Consider the following 5353-nt stretch of genomic DNA (forward strand, 5'->3'; position numbering starts at 1 on the left):
CGTCTTAACAGCCTCGATGGCAAAGCACGGGGCAATGCGCCAGCTCCCAGCACAGGAACGGGCCCCTTTGTGCTGCCGGGCCAACCCAAGGTTTTGGATAAATTGCCAACGTCAGCAGCTCAGCTCTGCCAACCGTTGAACCCCATCAGCACAGAGAGCCCAACTGGGAGATGGCCCAAATCACCAAACTCCCGTTAGCCACACAGTGCTGCCACCTGCCCGGCCACTTCCACGTCACTGAACTTCCTGCTCTCTGTAAATACTTCAGAAATCTCTATCAGATCCAAGTCCTGTGGGATTTCATCTCCCCTTTGTCCTCCAGACACGGCTCTGGAACGCATGGCTGAAGATAAAGAAGAGATCGCTGAAGTGTCTGGAGGCAAATGCTGCAAATGCAAGGCCAGTGTTCCCTGCCGCAGCCTGTCCAACGCGCCGCGGGCAGGAGACGCTGCAGGGCACGCAGCTCAGTCAACGGCACTGCTGTCCTCCAAGAAATGGGGCTGCAGACGGCCAGACGGAGAAAACGCAGTCAGGAAGCGCACTGCTCTCCGTAGACCCCCAAGCCATCACTGTATTTGCACACATCGGTGTTGTGATGGGGTGATGAAGGAGGAAGAGGAACCTGATCTCCAAAGTTAGGAAGTCCTTGGCCTCCCGGGGACAGCTCTGAACGGGCAGCTTTTCCAGCGCAGACGCCCGTCAGTGACCCAGCACCACCCAGGGTCCCTGCACAGCCCGGACCCAGCGTTGCACGGCCAGGAAGGTTCACAGAGTAAGCACAAGGCTCAAGACAGGGACTGAAAACATGAATTGTCCTTGCTGTTCTGCTGTCCGCAGACACGGATGAGCCAAAGGGCTGCAGTTTGTATCAATGGTTATGTGGAAGCTCCCCACGTGAGCATTTTACTTTTCCCTGAGCTGTGTTTGCACCAGAACAACAATTTGGGGTATTTTTTGGGGGGCATCTCTCTGCCTCCCTTGGCCAGCTCCAAGTAACCAGCCCGGGGTCCCACTCCCCCTTCCCACCCCCTGCCCTTACCCTTCCCTCCCCAGCTGGTTACTGGACCAACACAAAGGCCTTAATTAGCACCAAGGCGTTAATTATCACCAGGGCCTCAGGCCAGAGCTCCAGCAACTCAACAACAGCTTCACGGTTCTTGCCCTCTCCTCCTCCACACGCACAAACCAACAAACCAACCTTCGGCAGGGCTGGGAAGCGAGCAGGGGAAAAGGGAGCGGAAAAAGCAGCAAGAAAGGTTTGCAGAGTTACAAAGGACAAGGAGTGGGAGCGTTTGTGAGGTCGGTTCAGGCATCGGTTGGCTGGGTTACTTTTCAACGTGTCGCTGAACCCTTTCCATGAAGAAACTACAGCAAACTCGACCGCAACGCACTGCAGTTCTGCCGGCTGCAGCACGAAGTCGTAGCAATTCACTGACTGCCGTTCTGAACATACATTACCTGGACACACTTTGAGCCCTGCCTAAGGATATCTAATTTGAAATCATAGGTTTATGCTGAGTTTAAGCCCATCTGAGGCCACTAAATTTAAGACCGCTGAAGAGTGCCCTAATTCAGATCTGGTTTTAGAGGTACTTGGTGATGGCATGTTTGTGCAACTTGAAATTCCAATGGCAGACACAGCCCTTGAGATTTTCTCACAGCTGAGATTCAAGCCAGGAAATCAGGTTTGCTGAATAAGAAACACTCCCTGCTGCCCTGGATGCATCTGTTTCTGCATCACCGAGCTCCTGAAAAGCACTGAGGGAAGAACCACCACACAAAACCAGCCCTAATGAGGAAGACGGTTATTGTAAGGGAAACAGAAAAAGTCCTACTTAATTAAAGCACCTCAATTAGACAAAAAACTCCTTTATATAGGCCAGCAGACTTCAGTTCCTTCTATTAACCCTGCTTCACAATTCTTAGATTCCCAAGATCTGGAAATCAGAATCAGGAATACTGCTGCTATTTCAGGTGTCACCAGCACGTTCCAGAACAAAGCAGGGGCAGATCGCTCGCTACGGACCACGCGGTATTTAGAGAACTCCCAGCCACGTCGTGAGCGTGCGCCGATTTTAGACGCTGGTAAATCCAGCCTTTAGTCCTCACCCAAGTCGAGGTAAGGTTAGAGGAATTCTGTCCCTTTGCATCGCTCGTGTGCCTCTCCTATCGCAGAGTAGGAAAGAATTAAAACTTATGACTGACTGTGAATGAAATTCAAGTATTTTAGCGCAATGAGCAGTCCCCCTGACCCAGCCCCAGAACCAGCACCAACCCATGTGCTGAACAACACGACTGCAGGACAATGGCTTTCTTGCCTCGCCCCCCAGTTGCTTCACTTCGGGGAGCTCCCATCAGATTTGACAGAGTCTGGACTTCAGTTTCTAGCTTTACAATCTTTTCTTCCAGTGCACAGCCCATGACTGAGGGACACAACGAGGTCGGCTGCTCATTACGGGCTAATTGTTCTATTCCCTGAGCCAGATTGCCAGGAACTGCACTGGAGAGTACGAGATCTCTGCAAAACCAGAGACCACAATCTAAAATTAGAGCAGTAATGAAGGCTCATTAATAGGCAGAATCCCTCTAGAATTCAGAAACTGGGGCTAAATACAGCTGTCTCTGTGATCTCAAATGCACTTGATGTGTGCAGCATCTTGAAACTTCCTTACTCACTGCACAGCTACTCACAAAGCCCACACATGAGCTACGTAACCCCGACAGACCGGGTACTTACAGAGGAACAATGTGCAGGATCTGACTGAACTTTCCACTTGCAATAAGTTCTCAGAAAACGCAGCGAGGACCCAGCCCCATTCTGACAGCTCTCGAGGTGACCTCGGGTACCCAGGCTCGGTTGCTGAAGCCGCGTGTAAGCACACCGGGGTTTTCTTTACAGCGCTCATCTTGGAGCAGTGTTAGTTTCCCCTCTGTCCTAAAAGCAGAGGTTATCAGATCATCTACAAACACACTACAGCATGGTTTAGTGAAACTGTGGTTCTTGTTTCCTGTTCCATGTAAACGTTTCAGAGAATTGCATAAGGCCAGCGGTTTCCGTGTACAATTAACCACCTCTTTAGAGCAAGCATTAGAATAAAATGGCTGAGCAGCTCTCCAAGGTACATCACACACCTCATGTACCTGTCAAAGTTAAATGCATCTTTTCTTCAGTTTAGTAACATCATGAACTCCGTTCTTTCATCCACAGCGGGAGTCTGGCACACAACTGGAAAGCTATGGAAGCGACCCAGCTTTCAGATGCAGAACGCAGTCTGATGAACGCTCCAGTGTGAGGAGAAAACAAAGCAGGTTGGGGTGGTTTTTTTAAAAGAAGATGGTTTGAATTTGCTTGTACGTGGCTATTTCTGCAGCGAACTGAAGTCTGTTCACTGCTACCAGCAGACTCTTCATAGAAGAGGAGGATCAGGCCTCATGCCGCAGAAGACAATTAACCACGTGTTTGCTGGAGCTGGTTAACGAAGGTGCAGTGACAGCGTCCGCCAACTCCATCGGCACCACAGCAGCACACACTCCTCTGTTCTCCCCATCCACTCTTCAAGTGACCACAATTCAACTGGGCATTTTGGAAAGTCTGAAGCCCACGAAGTTCCAGAGAGAGCAGATATCCAGCTGTTTTGGTTTTTCAAATGGATAAATGATGAGAGTCCTCCTTTGCAGTATTTCCAAAATAGACAGTAATGGAAGTAATCTGCCTGGTCTCTTTGTTGCACATTTTTCTAGGCAATAGAATGCACATCGCACAGGGAGTGATATTTTACCCTTATCTGCATTACACACCTACAAGTAGGGGGAAGCTTGTTTTCCATGTCATGTATTTGTATTAAACAGCCATTTTTCCTGCAGCTGATAATCAAAACTGGTTTTCAGCTTTGTTAAGAAAACCCCTGTGGGCTCCAGCATGCCTGCGGTAACAGAATAAATACAAAGAAACTACATTGCCAACATAAAGATAAAAATGCATGTTTTAGTAAAGAGTTCAGAACTGTAAGAAAAATAAAACAAGAAGTAATTCCTCCTCCCACACATCAAGCCCACAGAACCGAAACTGTTTCGAGATGACACAAAGCTCACCCTTGAAACGCTGATGTTAAGAATTTGTACATGAGGAAACACAACTTTGCTTCAAAAGGTGAGGGAAAAATACATGAACTCAAATATTACCTGAGAAAAACATGAAGTCTATAACATGGCAAAACCAGGACAATGTATTTGCATAACTTAACATTTCTACAGCAATGCAAGTGAAGAGGCACGAATGCTTTTTATATAATTTTAAATGTCAGTGCTGTATACAGAATGTGAAGTGCTTTGAGTCACCGCTGTAAAACCTTTTAGTAACATACTGAAATAAAACTAAACTGCACTGAAAAATCAATGCTCATGTAGAGACTTTAACTGGTTACAGAGTTTAGTAGGGATTGGGGAAATAACTGTAATCCTCCAACACCGCTCAATTCTGTACACGCAGAATTCAGTCAGTTACAAAACTGTGCTGTAAGTCAAGGCTGCCCAGCATACCAAACCTTTACAGCACATATAATGCCTCAGAAAAAGACAAATTAGTTTAGCCCAAACAGAAGCATGTGAACAAGAGAGACCTTTGTGGCAAAGGAGTACAGACCACTGTATTTACAAACTGATGAAGCACACTGAGCCCTGGACAGAACCAAGACATTGTTTTCAACATAAACAACACGAGTATTACATGTTTTAGATTCTAATGCTTTCAGTTTTAGCAGGAACTGTTTGAAATGAAAGTTGCAAATAACCTCTAATTTACTTAGTCCCTTACGCTTTATTAATAAATAAGAAGCATCCAGAATCTTCATGGCATTGAGATGCACAGAACTATGAAATGGCTTCAGAGTCTAGGAAAAGGAAAATAAAGGAAAAGAAAAGGAAAAAGGAAAAAGGGAAAAGGAAAAGGAAAAGGAAAAGGAAAAGGAAAAAGGAAAAAGGAAAAAGGAAAAAGGAAAAAGGAAAAAGGAAAAAGGAAAAAGGAAAAAGGAAAAAGGAAAAAGGAAAAAGGAAAAAGGAAAAAGGAAAAGGAAAAGGAAAAGGAAAAGGAAAAGGAAAAGGGAAAAAGGAAAAAGGAAAAAGGAAAAAGGAAAAAGGAAAAAGGAAAAGGAAAAAGGAAAAAGGAAAAGGGAAAAAGGAAAAAGGAAAAAGGAAAAAGGAAAAAGGAAAAAGGAAAAGGAAAAGGGAAAAGGAAAAGGAAAAGGAAAAGGGAAAAGGAAAAGGAAAAGGGAAAAGGGAAAAGGAAAAGGAAAAAGGAAAAGGGAAAAGGAAAAAGGAAAAGGAAAAAGGGAAAGGGAAAAGGGAAAGGGAAAAG

This window comes from Mesitornis unicolor, unplaced genomic scaffold, assembly GCF_000695765.1.
Source record: "Mesitornis unicolor isolate BGI_N332 unplaced genomic scaffold, ASM69576v1 scaffold2229, whole genome shotgun sequence".
Classification (NCBI taxonomy): domain Eukaryota; kingdom Metazoa; phylum Chordata; class Aves; order Mesitornithiformes; family Mesitornithidae; genus Mesitornis; species Mesitornis unicolor.